Raw genomic sequence first — 23,000 nt, 5'->3', positions numbered from 1 at the left:
TAAAGAAATTATAGTAGAATATACAACTCAGAGATACTATATCTACACTGACAACTGAGATGTATTATTGGCGACGAATGCTCAGAATTCGCTGGACTGCCCGGCGAACCAATGAATCCATAATCCAAGAACTGAACATCACAGAACGCCTCTCAACTTCTATACAGTTACGTATACTTAAATATTTTGGTCACGTTATGAGGAGGGATACTGACTGTATGGAAAAACTGATTATACAGGGTAAGGTTACAGGAAAAAGACCAAGAGGCCGCTCGCCCTCCCAATGGATAGACCAGCTATCAAAGATCACCCACAAGCACACGCTTGTACATGAAGCACAAGACAGGGAATTATGGACACAAACATCACACATCACCTGACCACTACATTCCTCTTGTAGGAATAAAGACAGAGAGAGAGAGAGCGAGATACAACTCAGAAACTTATAAATATATTTTTAAATAACCCTTTTGTTTTTATGACAGAGTATATTAAGTTATTAAATGATATCACCATGTCAATGTCATGTAAAATGTATGAGAGGGCTACAACCTAACCGAGACTTTACATATCTATTGTGTTCTCCATTTCTTGAATTATAACTCATCATATAGTCCCAGGTCAGTCTCTGAGACGGTTTTATAGAGGTTAGTTCTCCACCTCCGATATCAGTCGTACCAAAGTTTACATGTCAATATCACAACACACTTTAAATATTGTTATACACTGGTAAAAAAACAGCTTTCAATTTGAAATAGATGTAAATTGGCATATTAATATGTTACAGTCCAACGTTAGAATAAAGACGGCGATATTCGTCACTTTAGTTCAAAGGTAGAATTTTTTATTTTCTCTGTAACATTGTCTCTTTTTTTTAAAGAAAATAAACTGTGGTTCTATTCAAATAAGAATCAGCTTTAGATTAATGACTTGTTTCAAAAATTAAACTCATTGAAAGTAAGTAGTTATGATTCCTTTCAACTCCTTTTGCTTCCATTTTTTGTTAATATCGATCTTTGTTCAAACAAAAGCCGAAAATGTCGGCATTACAAAGGAAGCACGCTCTCTTTCCCTCTTCTCATATTTAGCCTTTTTTTTGAAGTCTTGTATCACGTGGAGACATTGAGGCAGGTCCTACTCGTCTCCGTATCTTCCGCATATCCAGAGCAACTCTAAAAATCTGGAGAGCACTCATCCGTTGCCGCGAGCCGGGCACTATAGCGATTATTAAAAATGCGCTAGGGTTGCACGAGCCCGGCCTCACGAATTTTCTTTGACGAGGGTCAAATTTTTTAGAAGGACCCCTGGATTTAGATGAGCCGGCTCTATGGTGCACGCGAGGGCCGCTTATCGAGGACTTAAATCTCTTTGCGATGCACGAAGAGACAGACCTCTCCGAAAAATTAGTCCTTCTCGACTCGAGACTCGTCCTGTCTGTTTTTCGAAAGGGTGGATTCATTAAATTAGGGATTTCTTCGTTGCGACGTTGGCATCGGATTTGGCAGAGGACAAGTGTGTCTTTACGGAGCTTAAGTAAGACGAGATTCGATGGCAAAAGCGTCTTTCAAAGACGTTCGTTTCTCTATCGTCTTTCAGGATGAGACGCTTTATAGGAGTTACGTTTTAGAGTTTTAGACGGACTAAGAAGTAAGGACAGCTATAGATTATTCTAAGTTTGAAAATATTTAGCTTCACTAGTCGATATTGTAAATTAATGCTGATATATGTCATTTTTTAATTGCGACTGGAGATTTATGATGAAAATACTTAGTTATGATTCCTTTCAACTCATTTTGCTTCCACTTTTTGTCAATATGGATCTTTGTTCAAACAAAAGCAGAAAATGTCGGCATCACAAAGGAAGCCCTTCTGGACTGGAGAATTATAAAATTCCATTTATAGGTATATAAACTTTAAAATTAAATAAAACTGATATTCAGCAAACAGCAAACAATGTAGTTTTTGAAATCAGTTGCAATGATACAGAAAGATGAAAAATATAGGATTTGCCATTAGGTTGATTAAAATGACAACTAACTCCTCAGTAGTTTTTAGATTTTAGACAAGTCTGCTTAAAAAATATACCTATTTGATATTTCGGGAGTTTTATCTACCACTATTGTCAAAACCAAAAATACTAACAAAAAAAAAAAAAATTGCAATATTTAATTATTTCTAGAATACTTATTTAGTTCACATTGGTAAAAAAACAGCTTTCTATTTGAAATAGATGTAAATACGCGTATTAGATCAAATATGCTACTACTGTTGTGGAGCAAACGTTTCTCTCTTCCATTCGTTTTTTTTTGCTCTACATTAACCATTTTAAATAATTATAAAATGTCTGGAGAACAGAAGAATAAACAAAAATAAATAAAAACTTGAAAATTTTAAATTGCTTTACTTTAACATTGTTACAAACAACGTAATTCCGTTTAACAAGAGAATTAACACCTTCTTACGCCATACATTTCCAAACACCATCTACAAAGAAAAGTAAAATATTACTAAAACATTAAACCTTATCATTGGTGCCTTAAAGCCACACCATAACGCTCGACCCATTACAGTTACAACAATAAATCTCAATAGCATCATTACGATGTAATTATTTTTAGAGCGTCTTTTTGCTCTTGTACCCCCTAGGTACCGAAGTCTCATGCATATTTATCTTCTCCAACGTTAAGATCGTATAAAGTAAATTACAACGAGAGGAGAAAAAACTGGCGGTTTAGAAACAGCCGTAGCGGTACTTCCATTTTTACTCGATTCCCGGGGAATAGAAGTTTCGGGAAAGGCAAGAAGACGAGAGAATAACGTTGGAAAAAAAAAACACGAAATCTTTCAGTTGACCCGTATCTCGACCTCAATAAAGAGGGTCAATGGGGACGTAATTTATTAAAAGGCGGTGTAAAAAGATCTCTGGAAATTGAACGAGATTTATTTGGCTAATGCGGATTTTGAATAAGGTTTATCTAACTATACCCGAATCATTTAGAACAAAATCGGAGCTAAAGGTAGAGGACCAAAGATCGATATTACAATTTAAACAAAATTTTAATAATGTCTCATACTTATACAGTTCTTTTTATATTGCATTAAACAAAAATTAAAGCCATTAAATATTTTAGAGATGATAAATAGTTCTTTACTACTCAAGTTTCAAACCGCTTTAAGTTTATAAGCTCAAAAAGTTATCGGAAAACCGAAAAAGTTATCTGAAACAATAAACTTATTAAACTTATTACATTCAATAAAAACATTCTCGTTCTAGGTAGATAGTTTAGATATTCTGGATAGATTTCTTGTACTTCTAGCCGACAAAGGTTATAAAAAACAAACTTGTTTGTCAGTAAAGAACAGAAAAGATATTTTTGTTCATAGATCCAAAAACGATAGTCCAGTGAGTCAAGTCTCGGCGTAATTCGTCGACTTTGACTTTTTAGGCGGATTCACACTATGCTCGGTCAGCTTTGGCCGAAAATATGGCTCCAAATGGCCTAAAAATCGGGTTTTCGGAAATATCTGCCAAAATATGCAATTTACAAAAATTTTCTTAGAATAAAAATGAAGCTTAGGTCATTATCTACAAAAAACAATTGTACTTCTTTACGTAAAGTCCCAGGATATCGGTTAAAAACGGCCCTAAAAGTCAACGGCCGGGTTTTCAACCAATATTTGCCGAAATAGGGCATGTAGATGATTTTCATGGTTGCCAAATGGAAGAAACGGAAAAAATACCATTGGAAAGGCAAAGAATTAAGCTTTCCATTAATGTAAAATAGAAACTAATTCGACTATTCGTAATTATGTAATTTTCTTTTGTTTACGACACTTTCCGGAAATCCTAAAAAAGGGGGAAAAGCCACTCACGATATGTTTTTTTTATTAAAATGAGACTAAACAAATACTGAGTTGCTTAAAGAGACTCTAAGAAAAACTGTTAAAAAATCTTGACAAATAAGCATGATTAGTGAAAATATGACTAAGTTTGCAAAAATCTGAAAATTGTTGGGCTAAGGTATGTTTGCCCGGTATTTTTAATATCATAAAATCTGACAAAATTCAAACAAGTTCCAAAATGTGATAGCTGTTGATTCTACCTTTTAAATTAACTTTGGATTATCAAAAAATATTAAATTTTAACTGAGTTATTAAACAATTTGTTTTATCAATCAATGATACGCTTATAAAATCTATCTTCGGAGCGTTAAGACTTGGAAATTCAGAGATTTTTAATTACTAATTCTAAGTAAAAAATGATAAGGATCTTTTTTGTAAATAACCTAAGCTTGATTTGTTTCATTCATTTCATTGCATTTTCTTCCAAGATAAATTTTGTAAATGGCATATTTTGGCAGATATTTGCGAAAAATTGATTTTTGGGTCATTGGGGACCATTTTTTGCCGAGCACGGTATTTTCCCCTAAAGGATACTCAATCCGCCTGAAAAGTCCCGGTCGCATATTTGTAAACGACGTCCATGATCGCGATTCGGTTCTAGGCCGAACGATATCGCGTAAACAGCATACTAGATCGCAAATCCGTCTGGTAAATTGCATCCGTGATTCCAAATTTTAACTGGCGATGGTAACTAACTTTGGTGCTGTTGAGTCATAAAAATTTCGATTATTATAGAGGACTATAAAGTAAAACCTAAAATTGTGTCGAAAAATCAACAGAAAATAGATTCCCAGATGACACTATTTTATGTTCATCCAACTTACATACGTATACAAATTACTTAAAACAAAACAGAGATATAATCTCGGATATAATATATTTTCCATAGAACTCAATATAAATTTATAATACCTAACTTTTCTTAAAAGAAAGATGTGTCCTTAACTATGAAAAATATTCAAGAAGGAACTAATTTACAATCTTCTTGATCTTCTTCTATCTACTTCTATCTACTAGAAAAAGACAAACTTTATCTCCAAAGAAACTACAGAAAGTGTTTTTTTAAGTGGTTTTATTTTAATTTTTCGAAGTAGGTTAGGTTAGGTTAGGTTAGGTTGCTGGGGTTTGGGATCATATTTGATCCCTCACTCGGAGGCCTTGGGCCCATTGCGATACCCCTGTATTGTTTTACCAAACTTTCCTCTCATTCTTTCTTTGCGTTAAAGCCCTTCAGGCTCTTTGCAAAGTTTTCGATGTCGCTGATATTGGCTTCTGCTGCTTCCTCTAGTCCCTCCAAGAAACATTGCCCTAAAGTTTTAAAGCGTCGGTATTCCAGTGCCGGACAGTGGCACAGCAGGTGCTCTATGGTTTCTTCTTCCTCTCCGCATTCTCTGCAGTAGTCGTCGTCGAAAACTTGCCATCTTACGAGGTTTACCCCCGTGGGACAGTTTCCAGTGAAGACACCTACAATTATGCGTACTAGGTCCTTTTTGTGCTCTAGTAGTTGTTTTAAATTTTCGAAGTAAAGCTGGTCATTCTCTATATAAGCATTGGGTAAAGTATCCTGGAAATTTATAACATTATGTAACATTTCAGTCATTTTTTTGTTTCGATTTATAATCTGTTTTTTTTAAGTTAATTTGTTTTGACTAATTACTCTTGTTAATTTCTGTAACTTATCTCAATTTCTTCCTTTTTAACGAAACGTGTTCTAATAGTTTCTTTATCTATTAACTTATATACTCGTGGTTTGGGGGCAAAGTATTTTTTTGCAAAATATTATTTAGTACTATATGCTTTGGTAGACATCTTGCACTTGCGAATTTTGCGATCTTGAATGCTGATTACGTAGCAACCAATCAACAAATTTCGCGATATCGTCTGCTGTTTATAGCAGGAGTTAAGATAGTTAAAATTTGGAATCACAGATGCTATTCACTAGACGGATTTGCGATATTGGTATGCTGTTTACGCGACATCATTCGGCCTAGAACCGATTTTTTTTTGGTTTCAACCTTAATTTACTAGACTACGAGACAAAAAAATCTTCTCTATCAAGATATAGGAACAATATTCTTAACCCATTTCATAATTTTTAAAGAAGGAGATCGTTTACAGAATGTTTTCTGCTAATTTTGCTTGTCGATTAGGTGTGTACGGTGTGTCGTTGGATGTCCAGGCCAAACAAAAAAACTTCAATGGAAAGGACCAAAGTCCGGAAATCGTCATAAAGGCCATCAAGTTCCAGGACCGAATTAAAAAGGGGTTTTGTTTGCGCGTTCGGTTAACTAACTGGGATGCTGTCGACGACAGCGAAATTGACGTCCTTTATTAGGGTCCTTTACGAGGCCGCCAGGTCTCTTTGTAATAGCGCTGATGATGGGACAAATAGAAGACGTGCCGTCGCATTCGATATTACTTTCGTTTTGGGATAGTGAAAGTTCGGCCAAACGACAAAAATGCAGCTTTGGCAGATATTTTCGGTCGAATTAAAAGTGTCCATAAAAGCATGAATCAGCAACCTTTTGTACCCTAGCTTTAGTAAATAACTAAAAAAGTCGTAACTTTAAAACTTATGAATAAAAGTGAAAAAAACACCTGCATTTGTATACTTCTTTTACAATATTAAATAGCAATATGGAAGCTATTTTTTAAATAATTAAAAATAACGCATAAAGATTTTAATATGATCCATCTAATGAGAGAAGATTGGCTATGACAGTTATCTGAAATATTAATTCAAAAGTCATTTGGCAATTTTTAAAACTAATCACTCCTCAGGTCGGAGGCTTTAATCAGAATTAACGAAATTCCCAGCGGTTTATAATAAACTGAGTGAATATCAAATTGTTCCAATCAATTCCAGTTACGTGCAAAAAGCAAAAACTCGGAGGCAATTGTTTCTGTAAGTAAAAGATATGTAAATGTTATGTGTTAAGATGGTAATTAAAATCATACTCTTAATTCCTATTGTCAAGTCCACTATGATTTTTGTAAAACTTGGAAAATAAGTTCGTTATAATAATGCTTTTATTTATTCACTATTCTAATAAAGAATATGCATTCCTTTGGAAACTGTCTATTTATTTATCTAGTAATGCTAAAACGCTCTATATGAAAGTCGATTAGAGAAAATAGTATGATTAATTGGCAAGCGATGTAAATATTTCTGATCAGGTAAAATTGTGATGTAAGAGGAGGCTTAGCTGGCCGGCGGCGGATCAGTAGTAGACGGGCCGGCCGGCTGTTATGTTGTGTTTTGTCACAGAGCTGATATTTGGGGGTTGCGAGTCTTTTGACTATAAAAGTTGCATGTACTGTAAGGCAACGGGTCGTTTGACCATTGAGAAGAAAACCTCTTGTGACGTTTTGACTTCGAGGTTGGTCTTGAGACAAAGGAGAGGTCTTAAAAATTTTCACAGATTGTCTGTACAGGAGTTTGATAACTTGGTTGAAAAATTGTCACCATATATCAAAACATATTATGCACGAGAACCCATTTCACCTGGAGAAATGCTTTCAGTTACTTTGTGGCAGCGTCGTCAAAATAATCGATAACCGGATCACAACACTGTTCTGCGCAAACGCAAACCTTAAAATCGCGCGAATATCCGCAAAAAGTTGAACACACTTTAACTTTCCCGCCCCCCAAATTTTAAATTTTGCGAATGGCCAAAATCTTAAAATTTCTGACAGCGCCGCCATGATCATTAAAATTGGACCAATGAGAGCAGTTTCGCAAAATCGCGATCCGCGATTCGCGTCTACATGAACAAGGCTTAAGTATATCTAGCAGGAAAAAAATAGCATCAAATAGTGCCACATCGAAATACATAAATGAAAATAAAAGAAGAATATGCATCACTGTAATTGATATGGTTGTAGAAAAACATAAAAATCAAAGAATAAATGTTTTTTCCATAAAAAAAACACAAACAAAAAAATAATAAAAAAACATAAATCCCCTGTAATTTACTGAATAAAAATCATTTTTCTCGTCAATTATAAAAAAATAAAACTCCGAAATTTCGCACGGTCTAGCGGTAAAGCGACTGAGTTTTCAGTAATTAAATCGATTTGTGAAGAATGAAAAATGTTGGGGCAGGTGCGGGTTGGAAATTTAAGACAAAGCGCGGCTCGACACCGTCGACGGCCCAATACGGCTTTATAGAGCTCGACACTAACGTAAATGTCATGTAAACAGTGTCTTGAAATCTATACTATTCAGTTAAAATATTCTCAATTTACTATTACTGATTTTTAGATATGTTATGATAAAATACAGTAACTTTGTGGTTTTATCTATAATCGTCAGTTTACTTATGTTCTAATATCCGGTGCAACCGGACTTACTTAATAAAAGACGAGACATTATCATCTGAAGAGCAATCAATCAATGTTTCATACAAATCGCATATATCAAGTTCAATGTGCATATGTTGCCTCATATATTTGAAAAAAATTGGTCAAGTGCGAGTCGGACTCGCGCACGAAGGGTTCCGTACCATTCATTATCTATACAACATTAGACACTATATTATTATAAACTTTTTTCCGATTTAGCTGAAATTTTTAATACGCGTATAACTAATTTACAAAAATGAAGAAACACATTACTAAAAATTGTATTAATCAATAACAACTATGTAAGAAGTAAAAATAAATATGTAAAAATATGTATGAATTAAAAAAAAAAACGATTAAAAAAAGTCGCCTTGACTAGGATTCCAACCTGCCTTACTACGGCTCCAACGTCATAGCAGCGTAAAGTCCTAACGCTTTAATCACGCGGCCACCGAGGACTTGAAAGATTCTATGTAAAATTCTTACTTAAAAGATAATGTTTAGTGAAAGTACATTTTTATTTATAAACATTTATTTAATACTGTTTTTAGTATTTGTTCTTATAGCGGCAGCATAGATACGTTATCTGTAAAAATTTCAACTGTCTAGCTATAACGGTTCATAAGATAGACCTTTGTGACAGACGGACGGACGGACGGACAGCGAAGTCTTAGTAATAGGGTTCCCGTTTTTACCCTTTGGGTACGGAACCCTAAAAAACAAAGAGATAGATATATATATATATATATATATATATATATATATATATATATATATATATATATATATATATATATATATATATATATATATATATATATATATATATATATGGCTGTTAAATATAAATGATGTTAGAGAATTTTACATTCCATGGACAGCCCATATCACAAATACCTAAGTCTACAACACAATAGGAAGAGAAAGAGAATTACTCAATATAATAAAAATAAGAAAAACATCATACTTAGGGCATATATTGAGAAATGAAAAATACCACGTCTTACAATTAATAGTTAAGGGTAAAATTGAAGGAAAAAGAGATCTCGGCAGGAAGAAACTATCTTGGTTGAGAAACATCAGAAATTGGACTCACCTAACTTTTGAAGAACTCATAAGGAAAGTCGAGAATCGTGAAGATTTTGCCAATGTGATCGCCAACCTCCACGAAAGAGACGGCACGTAAAGAAGAAGAAGAAGAAGAAAATTTTAGAACATATTAAAAAATTAAGCATATTCGAGTACATGGTCGAATACAAAAGTAACATTGGAAGAAGACAACATAAATAAATTTTAATTCATAATCTTCAGACATACCAATATTATAGAATTTAAAATGTTTGGCGCAAAATAAAACCACTAATTTACCACACTACACCAATACACTTTACTTTTATCACTAGACTTTACTCTTGCACTGAGCGCGCGTTTCGCTAACCATGTTAGCATCACCAGCAGATGATTAAAGCTGAAATCGTTAGAAAAACGCATCAGATTTTAATCAACAATATTAATAACAAAACATTAAAAATGTTTTTTGAAAAAAATCGCTACGAATAATGATTCTCGAGATATTTGGACTCGAAATAATCATAGGCTTTGACATAAATTAAACATGTTGACTACAGTTAATACCAAATAAACTTTTAGTCACGTGATTAAGCTTGACCGACACAGCGTTGCCCACTTTTATATATTTTCTTTCAATCAAAATATTTTAGAAAACAAAAATAAATTAATTATAAATATATAACAGTTATTATTTACATCAACAAAACTTGTTAATAATACTTAAGGGACATAAAGCGCCATTATTACCGCTTTCTCGTTCAAAATATTCTAATTCTAAGTTGCGATGAGTTTTTTACGACTATTAACCTATTTTGTACCACTTCGCACTAAAAGAGATTCTAAAAAGAACTATGTTCGACTGCAAGGTCTGCTAGTAAACATTTTTAAGATTAAAGTATCACAACAATATTTATTTAAACTAAAAACCCCTATTAGAAAACTAAAGTGTAAATCACAATATCAGGAAATAAATAAATAAATGCGGCAACTTGACATTTTTTACAGCACCATCTACCATCTGAATCCGCAGCATGAAATTTAAATTCCACTTATTCAGCACGGCGGCGGCGCGGCGCCGGTGTCGAAAGGTTGGCAACAATGAATTTAAAAATCGCGCCCTAGATAACGAAACTAAAAGTTTAATTGATTTCAATTATAGATAGTTATTAGATTGAAATAATGCAGAAACTGTTTTCTCATATTTTTTTCGAAGAAAAATTTATGATTAATTTAAAAAAACAAAAAGTTCCCAAAGTTATCATTTCAGAGAAACACCTATCTACTTAACATGTTTATATTTTGTCAATAGTGTGACATGTATTGCCTATTTCCATTCTAAATATCTTAAGACCGGTGACTCTTAGCGATTTTTACTAGAGACTTTGTTTACGGAAAAAATGACAGAAATGACTCAGTACTTGTATACAGGTACGGATGAGAAGTTATTACTCTTCAAAAGAGATAAAAACATTTAGGTGGCGCACTCAACGAGTAGAGTTCCCAAATATCGACTATAGTTCAGAAATTCGTAAAAAAAACCGAAATAAAAATGAAACTTCTACACCCTGTACCTTCGAAACAAAGCATTTTAGGACATGCATTTATACGAACTTTTTCACTTATTTTTATGTGCAGAATATGCAGCCAAAGTTGTCAGAATACAACTCGGGCCACCCTGTATATCACCGGCTAATTTTAAATAATATTGCCAACATTGGAAAAGTGATAATTTTTAATCTGATTTTTCAAATTTGGCGTTACCTCGTTTAGGACTTTACATACAAACATCGACAAGGTAAAAATGCGAGACAGACGGTGTCATTTACATCCTGGTCTGGATCGCCAACCTACTGCTTTCTCGGGTTTACGTAGGGCTTGCGGATTATAATGGCCGGCAAAGAAATGTGCATTTAATTCTTAAACGCATGGAAATATATTCCAGTTTTTAAAGAGGGAAATTCCAGCCCGACGACGTAAATAAAACCCGGCGACGATAAGGACATTCTAGAATTACGATTCATACCTGCCATATTTGCACGAGCTGCCCAGTCCGATATAGGCACAATGGCCGTTACGTTGCTGTTGAAAACGCACTCTAGCTAATAAATAACGCGGGCTAGGATGTGTCACAACAGCTGGCGTAAAAAATCGCTCATAATTTATTTGAAAATTCGAAACAATTAAAAAAGGCCTTTGTGGTGCAGAAGTTACGTACCGAGCTAATTTAGAAAAGTCAAACTATGCGTAAAATGACGCGAATGTAACAATAGCGATTCGCAACGTGATTTATGAACTTCACTTGACAATTATCTAAAAACAAGTGACTTTCCATTGCTATTATTCATAGCAACTCGATCTATCTACTATATACAGGGTGTCCTAGAAATGAGTGCAAGTATTTCAAAGGGTGGTAGATCTGGCCAAGTATATTTTCTTTTTATCATTGTTAAAATAAATTCATAATAACCGAGTTATTTAACTTAAAATTAAAAAAAAATAATGGTAACATTTTTTGATATTTCTATTTTAATAATAAAAGTATTTTTACAGGCTTAACTTATATTTGCCAATTTTTTTGAGTTTTGTCAGAGGTTTACTGTTTTGAGCAAAATCTCATATGAATTGGATAACCTAAAATTCATCAGCTAAACATAATATCAGCTGATTAAATCAGCTGGTCTGTTTAATAAATGTAGGCTAAACTTTGACTATCTACGTATCAAATAGCAGGCGCTGGCGCAGATTCAAAAAAATTGAAAAGAATTCTATGTGCCTTCCTGCGCCGCCGGTAGATAGTGTTTAATGTTTTTATGTAGAACTTTATGATGTGTATAATTGTTAATTATACAGGGTGGTCCGAACTGTATTTCGGAAACTTCGGCAGCTTATTCTGCAGATAAAAACAAGTAAAAAAGTCAGTATAAATATATGTCCTAAATGCTTCCTTTCGGAGATACAGGGTGTAGAAGTTTCACTTTTAATTCGATTTTTTCCAAATAATTTCTGAAATAACGTCAATGTTTGGATGAAAATTGGTGTCTGGGAGTTTTTTGACATGAGAAATTTGATTTTAATGTCAATATGACTCCTATTTGTAGGGGGCGCCACCTACATGTGTTTTAACTGTTTTGAAGAGTAATAACTTTTCGTCCGTAACTGTATAAAACTACCAAGTGAAAAAATATACATTTTTGCTATTTTTTACGTAAAAAATGTCGTCTCTCGGTAAAAATCGCTAAGAGCAACCGTTCTCAAGATATTTAAAATGGAAATAGTCGATACATGTCATTATTGACAAAAGATAAACATAATATATGCGAGTAGATAGTTATTTGACTGAAATAATAAATTTGGGAACTATTTATTTTTTAAATTAATCATAAATTTTTCTTCGAAAAAATGATCATAAAACAGTTTCTGTTCAACTTTTGGCACAGAAAAATTTCAAATTTATTATTTCAGTCTAATAACTATTTAGCCAACATGTTTAATTTATGTCAATGATGACAGGTATTGATAATTTCGATTCCAAATATATCGAGAACTATTACTCGTATCGATTTCTACCAAGATATTTTTTTACGTAGAAAACGCCGTAAATGTATATTTTCTTATTCAGAACGAAAAGTTATTACTTTTCAAACCACTTAAAAATATGTAGGTGGCGCCCTCTACAAGCAGGAGTCATATTGATATCAAAATCAACTTTTTCATGTCAAAAAACTCCCAGACACAAATTTTCATACAAATATTGACGTTACTTCAGAAATTTATTGGAAAAAATCGAATTAAAAATGAAATTTCAACACCCTGTATCTTCGAAACTAAGCATTTTTGGACATACATTTATACGAACTTTTACTTACTTTTATCTACAGAATATGCTGCCGAAGTTACCGAAATAGAATTCGGACCACCCTGTATAGAGTTCCATTAACTGTAAAAAATGTATTGAAAGTAGTAGATGTTGCACTATACTTAATAGTAATCTACAATAATTCAAAAATCTACAGTGAATAAAATTAATTTAAGTATTTTTTTGTAGAAATTTAAAAATGTAAACTTATGACTTGCGGATAACGTAGGAGATGGCAACTTTGCATTCTCTCAAAACACTATAAACAAATTTCCGAAACCTGAAGAAGTACACTCAAAAGTTTTTCAATATTTTCCGGAAAATGTCAAGAAAAATATAAATTTTTTAACTTTTTTTTCGTAAAAAAACACCATAGGCGTGTTTCTGAGGTCGAACTATACCACCTGTACTTGTACTTATTTCTCGGACAGCCTGTATATAAAAAAAATGTTATAAAATACTTTACTTTTAAACACTGATGGACGCGCGTTTAGATAAGCAACCATGATGCAAAAGTAAAGTGTTTTGTGTATTATGGCGATTTAGTGTTTTATTTTGCTGTTGTAACACCAAAGGTTCCAACCCCCCAACTGTAATAATCTACCATTTCGATTACTAAGTAAATCTAAACAGTGTTCTTAAGAATAAAGTTTATTAATTAGTAAAGAATATCATATCGTGCAATTGCCAAGTTCTAGTTATTACAGAAATAGTTATTACATGCCATTCTAGTTATTACAGAAATAAAGATATTAACAATTTATCATAAAATCGTGGAATAGGTGCTTAAAGAGAAACTAAATAAAATAAACTGACTTGTTTCTATAGTATGAGATCTCACGACTTTTTATAGTGGAAGAACTTTGTTGGGACACATTTTTTACATTCTATGTTTTTAAAGACTATACACAAATAAAAACGTCTTTACCGTGACCTATATGGCTTAGACAACGTAGTAAAAAGCGTCATTATGTTCTGGATGTGGACTCAACAAAGCAATAACCTAAGTGCACCTCTAGAGCGCAGAATATATCCCAAGATTCTTATCAGAATTATTACGGTCCATTCTCAAAACTATCCGAAACGTGTTCAAAAGGCTTTTCCGAGCCGGAGCGCACAAAGCACTATCACATCACTCCCCGCCACGCCGCTAACCGCTCGCATCTCTGTTTAAGAATTTCCTTCCTTCCTCAAACGAAAAGGGAACATTAAAATTCACCGTAAAGCAAGTGCACCCCGAAAAAAAAAGTTGGGAAAAAAGATCGCGAAATATTCGGGGGTAAAGACCTCGCTCAGGTCGGCGTAGGCTCAAGAGGGAGTAATGCCTCATTAGCGGACTAGTTCCTTTTTTGTCCCTTTTTTGTCCCTTTTTTGTCACCTAGATACTCTAAGACCTCAAGTTAAAATCGATTCCAGGCGCGCCTGAGTCGACGTCTTTTCAATAGGCGTCGGTGGGTGAGTTTTTTTGTTTTTCTTTTTTTTTTCTCGTCACGTCTTTTTCTAATAGGGATTTACAGGTACGCTTTACAGGTAGGCTTACATAAACTGGAAAAGTTCGTGGAAAATAAGCATCCTGGTGGATTTGAAATAATTCTTAATTAAGACCTAAACACATGGCCAAAATTATTGCACATAACGATATTTTTATTTTATTTTGGACCCAATATGATTCTTTTTATAATTTTGGACATATTTGGCTTACTACACGACTAACTAATATAAAATTAAAAATCTAAGTGCAACAAGGCTGTTATTATAATTTTGTTTCATAATGAGTGAAAATCAACAAAAAGAAATTTCATTTTAAACAGAAAATATTGAAAACAATTTTAATTATTTCTCACAACTAAGTCTGTATTGCCTCCTCGAGCTTCAATGCAAGCTGTGAGACGACGCGACGTGACATGCTCTCATTTAAGTTGTCCAGAAGATGTTGAGGAATGCTTCCCATGTTTCGCGCGCAGCAATTCTCAATTCATTTAAGGTACAGGGGTACATTCCTTTTGGCAATATGGCGTTTTAGCATGTCCCAAGCATGCTCGATCGCATTCATATCTGGAGACATCGGTGGCCACCACAGTTTTCTTATACCCTCTTCCTCACAAAATTCACGAACCGCTAAAGTGCGATGGGGAGGAGCATTATCGTCCATGTAAACAAATTCATCCCCTACTGCCCCTCAAAATGGACACGCAATAGGCTCTAAAACGTCTCTAAGATATGAGGCACGTGTCATTGTGTCACCAATAAAAACAAGAGGAGTTCGAGCTCCGTGCATTATACCTGCCCATTTTTCCCCCTTGAAACGGGACACGGGGTTGAGCTGCATTCAAGCGTGTTCGTCTTCCAGATGCTCTCCAGACCGAAATTCGTCGAGAGTCTGACACTAGGACACTTCTTTCATCACTAAACCTGACGAAATTCCAGTTAGGTCCATTTGCTCTCATCTCCTCAGCCTATTGTAGTCGCGTAATTTTGTGCTGTAAACTAAGCTTTGGAACACGTCAAGGCCTCCTTAAATGTAATCCTCTGTCATGGAGTTTTCTTGCTATGGTCTTTCTTGAAACATTTACTCCTTCAAGGCGAGCTAACTCATTTTTAATAGCAGTACTAGAAAGCATGGGATTGCGTCGTGCAATTAGCGATATTTGACGGTCTTGCACAGCAGTAGTAACTCTCTTTCTACCTCTTCCAGGCCGGTCTGTAACCTCGTTTGTCTCCCTGATTTTTTTTAATATTTGCGAAACATCGCTTTGGTTAACTCCTACAATTTCAGCTATTGCAACTTGCCGGCAGCCTTGTTGAGAGTGTTACTATTCTGACTCTATTAAAATGTGAAATAATGTTTCTAGGCATTTTAAGGCCAAAACAATGGTCAAATTTCTTCTGAAACCCAAGAGACCACAAATCGAAATGTGCAAAAATTTGTAATAATATTGGGTCTGAACGATAAACATTGTTCACCATATCCATTTTACCAAAATAATGTTTATTACAGATTATCAAAGCTATGTATAAAAAAAGATTCTTTAAATTCCTTTCCGTGTATTTTTAAACGATATATGCAATAATTTTGGCCATGTGTGTATTTTATCTATGTTCGATCTGATACTAGTGCAGTATTTCAGAATACTGACCTTTCCTTAAAGCTAAATAGTTGCATGGTCCAATCCACTTAAGCGAGACATTCGACAATTATTTTGATAGTGAAAAATATATATCTGTCTATACTACGTTGTTACAAATTTAATTTCTCTCTCTATCAATACATATTTTAAAGCAAAAAAATTTCTAAATTGACAAAAACAAAAATTATTATTTTTCCAGATTTATACACATTGCATAAAACAAATTCTAAAATGAAATAAACATTTTCTAGAGCTTTTATTTAATGAATTCTAACAATATCTCGGATACCTTGGAATATTTATCTAAAATCATTATACCTCCAGTCAGATTTAGCCTTTAGTGACTATCTTTAAAAAATAGACCTTCGCCCGTTACCGAGACCATACACGACGACAATTCCCTATTTTTTCGGACATCCGACTTTCTATTTCCTCTTTTTGCTTCTAGTTTGTAGATTCCGAACGAGCTTCTTGAAGTATATCCGACGCTTTTTGCGCTTTGAGCTTTAACGTTTTTTCTTTTTTTTTTTCTCTCTCTCTTTTATTTTTTTTTCTGTTTTATTACTGTAAAATGTGTAAAAGAAAAATCCCTTCTTTCTGAGCTGGAAATTTAAGCGAAAAATGAATTACCAAACAACCGAACTTGAAAGTTAATCGCCTAAACGCTTTTTTGCTAAAAGTTTTTCACCCTTATTTAGAGAACTCTTTAAAAAAATAATTATTTTGTATACTATAGGTACTCGGTGTTCTTCAACAGTGGCTCAACCCTGCTACATTTGTATTTCTTTAAATAAAACGTATGTTACTAAATGACATAAATAAAACAAAATTTAGAAAATAAAAACAGAATTTCTAAATTCTTTCTATTGTATTATACCGTATGATCGAAAAAAAACGGCGTCCAGTTGGCTAGGAGATGACGATCGATGACATTTCCCATATAATTTTACATATAAAATGACAGCGATCTTCATTACATAGTCATCGTTGACGCCGTTTTTATTCGATCATACGGTATATTTGCTCTAGAATTAACTTTTTTTCAGAGAAGGTAATTAACTATTTTCATATACCAAAATAATTTTACAGTTATTTAATATTTTTGTGAGAATTTATGTTAATTTGTGTTTTTTACGATCCTTTCATATAAACTTAAAAATTACCCTAAAATATTTTATGTGTTGTAGTGTAAAGACTATACTATTTATACCTAAAATACTTATTCATAACCTAAAATACTATATTGATAAGAGAGATAAAGATGTAAACCTACGATGGAAATAACATATAAACACAAAGAATAATCCGTGCAATAATGTTTATCTATCCTATAGATATCTATCTAAATCTAATATAATTAATCTGTATTTTTAATCCTAAATATCTAATAATTTGATTCTTTAATTATTAGTTTAATATTTTACTTGAAAATATCGCATATTAATAAATCTAATTATCAAAAGGCTTAAAGATTAGAGAAATATGCCTATTTAGAAAAACATCTACGAGTATGTCACTAATTAAATTTGTTAGTTTTGTTTTCTATGCTATAATATAGATACATTAAACACCTATTACGCTGTACTGTCCGGGTTACTCTCAGGGGTCGGGTAAAGCGGGTGTGTGGCCGAAGGAAATATATATTATATTTCAGAAATCTACCTAAAGCTTACCCCGATCCTGTCGTGTTAAGCCACGCCCAAAATTCCAAACACACGTGCTTTGTTTGATTAAGACTTGCTTAAGGTTTGCAGAGCTTCAGCATTTGCCATAAAATGGCGAGCAATTTGTTGCCAAACCATATAACTTATATATCACTGTAATTACAAAACTTCAATCTATTTCGGTATTGTAACGGAATTTTAAATTATGTCTTTATTTTCAAGAAAATTAGTCCAAACATAAGGAATATTTTGTTGGTGTTTGACCATCAAAATCTTAAAAATAAAGAAGTTGTCTAAAAATGTGCTACAATACGGATACGGATATAGTATAATCCTTTATCTTTAATTTCCTTCTTGATTTGTGTAAAAATACTTAGCCAGTTTTACATTAAACTTTAAATGCCAAACGCTTATTTTGCTACTTTTTCGGACTAGTGAAATGGACTCTTAAAAACTGATATTATAACGTATATCAAAGTCGAATATTGACACGGATGATTGATACCACGATATTCAAAACGATTTTCGACAAGCGAAACCGCATTAAACCATTACACTTAACTTAGTTATGAAGATAGTTATTTAGTTTAGAGGAAAACTAAATAACCAAGATACAATCCATATGTCTGGCGGGGCCGCAATAAACTGCAAGACAATAAAATTGCACCCTCCGAGTCGTAAATCCTCGTTATATCCACATAATTACACATCACACACGCATAAAACGACCAAGTTTATAACTTAAATGTGCATTCGCTTTATTTACTCACCAATTAGGAAAAAAACGATAAACAAACACAATTAGTCCGTGCCTTGTCTAAGTATTTTTAATGTACACACTCCAAACTATTTGAATAACCGTCGAAAAATATTAGGATTCCGTTGTAATAATTTCGGGGAAATGATAGTTTTAAAAGTTTTTAATGTCGCCGACGAACTAACAACGCGAGCTTTGTGAACTGCAATAAAGCATCGATTTGTATTTGAGGTAATATGCGACTAGTGATAAAAAATCCTATTGCCAAACATCTAGCGGGCTGGGGTAACGTTGTGTATCGATCAATCTGACGCATATCCGAGATATCTGCATTATACACGGAACACGACATTGTTTTTGTTATCATCCGGCACTTAGTAAGTCTGTCAATATTGTTTCCTGGAATATATAAATTCTACCTTTTGTAGTGAAAAAAAATGTATGAAAACTTCGTTGAAAATTAATAAAAATGAATCATACACAGATAAGTTAAGAATATATTAAGGGCAATCCCATTCTAACCGTAGTTTTTATGTCATGTACTTACAGTCTGATTGCTAATACAAGTTGCAGTAGATAGAAAATTATTAATATGTTTTGAATTGAATGTGAATTTATACGACTGGTGAGAAATCTAGCTTAAAATTATATATTAAACCTATGTCAAATCAGTAATGTTATAAGACAAATATATATCACACAGATGAAATAGTGCAATTAGTTTAGATCATTTTAAAAATTCACAGTCCTTTACAAAGATGCAACCGGGGGGGCATTGAAAATGATGAATAAAAACGTAAAAATATGATTAGTGTTAATATGAGTGTATTACATACATATGTTTAAATAACGAACTTAACAAAAAACAACAGATTTAAACATTCACGGAAAAAGTAGTAAAGAAAAGTAGTTTAGAACTCGACCTAACCTAACCTAACCAAAGATTTTGCAAAATCTCAAAAAAGATCTCTCGAAAATAACAAATAGTGAAATGACATTTACCCTCTATGGATAGAACCCTACCTATGGTCCCATATAAACTGTATTACTAAAATAAATAGCTTTGACATATAAAGTTTTTAATTGTCGCTTTTCTTGATATACTGCCCTGATTTTATTTTATTTTTCCAGAGCACTAATACTCTCTTTATATGTTATTTTTTATTCCTAGAAGGATGATTTGAAGAAGAAATATTTCGTTCATATTATTGATGTCACTATAAATAAACCCTTGTATAATATGTTATACTTCTAGATGTTATAGTAATACATTTGCGTACAGCAAACTTTCATTCCCTATTCTACTCCCTAAGGGTATGAATTTCATAAATTCCTATGTTCAAATAATTAACTCATGTCTTTTAAATCATCCTTTGTGCAAATTTTTATGTGTATAATCCAGAGGTCACGAAGGTGTATATAATTTTTTACTAACTTTACCCTTTTGGTTGATGAATTTCAAAAATCTCTTCTTATTCTTTCTGTAGAATTTCATTCTTCTAGACCAGATAGTAAATGATTTTCATACAACAAATCGTTCGACATAATTTTACACTTTAAGAGGATGAATTTTCTAAAATCGCTTTGCATAATTAATTCACTAATCACTAATGTTCTTTAAACGAACCTTTGTGCTAATATTGATGTATCTTAAGCTGGTGGTATGAACTGACCCCTAAAATATCTAAAAACTTGATATATAATCTCTATAATCTAAGTGACACACTACTGACAATGACAAATAATTGATTTCTGGAGGTATTTTGTGTAGGTGTTTTTCAGGTATGTTTTAATATTTATTCGTTTTACATAAAGAAATACCGATTAAATGATATAATAATACTTCATAACAAATCTAGACATATATACCTTTCATTTAAAAAAAGAATCATCAAGATTGGTGAGGTGGTTTCGGCGGGATGGATGTAACAAAAAAACCCTTTGAGCTTTTATATATGTATCCCCCTTCGATGTGACAAGCTGAATTTTTCAGGGAAGGAAGTACAAGTACATGATATGGGGACCCTTATTCCAAAAGTAGTACAAAATTAGACCGGGAAAAAGGGCACTATCATCAAAAATCGATATATTAATACCACCGTATAGAGAAAACAAATACTTATTTTTTGATCCAGTACAAAATAAAGTCTTCGTAGAGATTAATTTTTTATAATTATTTACAAAAAAACATTTCCATTTACGCTTATGACCGAAAAAAAACTTTAAACATGAATAACTCTTTTCAATCATGCGAAAATTTGGTTTAAAAATGGACTTTTTTAAATATAACTTTCATTTAACGAAAAACGAAGGCCTAAATGAAAAAAAGAAACAATTTATAAGTTTCGCTTATGTCTTGACAAGGTAGGCTTCGACTGCCGCCGCCGCGCCGCTCTGCGCCGAGATTTCCTATACGTATACGCGTGATGACGTCATGGTGTGGCAAATGTAGCATTTTAATTCGATTTGGGCTCCCTTATATAGAATAACAGAAACAGTTTCAGTGTTAAAATCAATTTTCAAAAAAATATGTCTAAAACTTAGTTATCAGTCCGTTGTAATGGTATACTAAACTAACAGTAACGTAATCAAAGTCTCTATACTCCATATCATCATCATCATCATCATGTTCAGCTTATTCAACCATTTTCAATTATGGTGTAGCCTTCCTCACATATTTAGATACTCTCTTTGTATAGTTGGACGCATTGTTGTCTATAGTTGGCTATGCGGGCCCATGTTATCCCTATTAATTTACTAATAGCATAGTCACATCTCAAGTTTGGTTTTCTTCCAGGTCTCTTAGTTCCTCGTGGGTACCATGCTGTATTTTTTTTTGGTCCATCGCTTGTCCCTCTTTCTGGCTGGGAATCCTGCCCATTGCCACTTGAGGGATTTTGATTCTGTGGATGACATCTATTACCTGGGTCCTTGTGTCATATCCACTCTTTTCTTTGATGGTCTTTTTTGGTTATTCCCAGCATAATTTCGTTCTATTGAGCGTTGTGTGACCTGCAGATTCCTAATAATGTTCGTTTTAAGTGTCCATGACTGGTGGTACCTACACATTGGTCGAATGTTTTCTTCTTTAGATAAGGTGGCACTCTGGATTTGAATATGATTGAGTTTCTTCCATAAGTACTACATGATATCTTAATTCTTCTGTTAATTTCTGGTAGTAGAGAACCCTATATATGTATACTCTATGTACGTATAAATAAATAAGAATTATAAATTCTTTAATTATTAAATATTTGTCGCAACTGTAATACACATTTTTAATACATTAAAATATACATCAAAAATAGATTTATACAAATGCACACTGGTTTGCAGTATTTGTTCTGGAATTGCAGTATTTGTTCTGTTGCATTTCAGGAAAGTAATTTAACATGAAATTAATATAAATAGAAAATGTAATGGTAAGTAAATTCAAATAAAACCCACCATTATACAAATATGGAGACGATTTAATAAATTATTCATTGCACTTTATAAGTTAAAATTGCCCGTTTGTACATGTACGAGTATGTATTTTATTTCGCAATATATTCTTACTAGTGAGCTAAACAAAATGAAAACAATTCTTAATTGCACTTTCGTACAATGTAGAAGAAAAACTTTATTATTTTTTTTAATTAATATAAATTTTGGTCGATTTTTATAGCATTACATGCTATTCTGTGTACTGTAATGATTCAGTGTTCCATGATTAGTAGTTTTCGAAAATTAAATGATATTTATATAAATATCATGCCGCATGATATAAATAGGATATAATCCGATATAAATATCATAATTTATGTAAAAATTATATTTTTACACAAAAATAATAAAACAAAATACCTCTAATTCAGACGAAAAATAAAAACTATTGAATAGATATACAGATTGTTACATTATTTTATTTACACTGATATGGTCATACCCTCATCTAATGAATTATTAATATCAATAATGTTCTCTATCAGTGACACTATCTTCAGAATCAACAGATATAGATAGTTCCCCAGAATAAAAACATATATAATTTAGTAAATAAATATTATCGAATATATCGGATATATATAAAACTATAAATATCATAATATATGTCTTGATATACATATATCTTTCGAACCCCGATAATTAAGTCCTAAACCTTTCACGTTCTAGACATGGAGAAAATTTTAGCGAATCAATGGAAAATAGTAGCAGAAGTTCGACAAGAATGAAAGGCAATACTAAACAAACCAAAGACCACAATGTTTACCGCAAAAATAGAGGGAAAACTGACA

General features: G+C 32.9%; 1 protein-coding gene across 6 annotated transcripts in view; it reads right to left on the bottom strand.

The window, feature by feature from the left end:
* The window catches only part of LOC115876062 (ephrin type-A receptor 4-A), a 701,832-nt gene that overhangs the window by 569,499 nt on the left and 109,333 nt on the right, over positions 1-23,000 (bottom strand). The gene's annotated exons all lie outside the window — the stretch shown is intronic.

This window comes from Sitophilus oryzae, unplaced genomic scaffold, assembly GCF_002938485.1.
Source record: "Sitophilus oryzae breed Bouriz unplaced genomic scaffold, Soryzae_2.0 scaffold_1396_pilon_pilon, whole genome shotgun sequence".
NCBI lineage: Eukaryota > Metazoa > Arthropoda > Insecta > Coleoptera > Curculionidae > Sitophilus > Sitophilus oryzae.
Note: the sequence above shows the minus strand (reverse complement) of the source record. Positions and strands in the feature narration are given on the sequence as shown.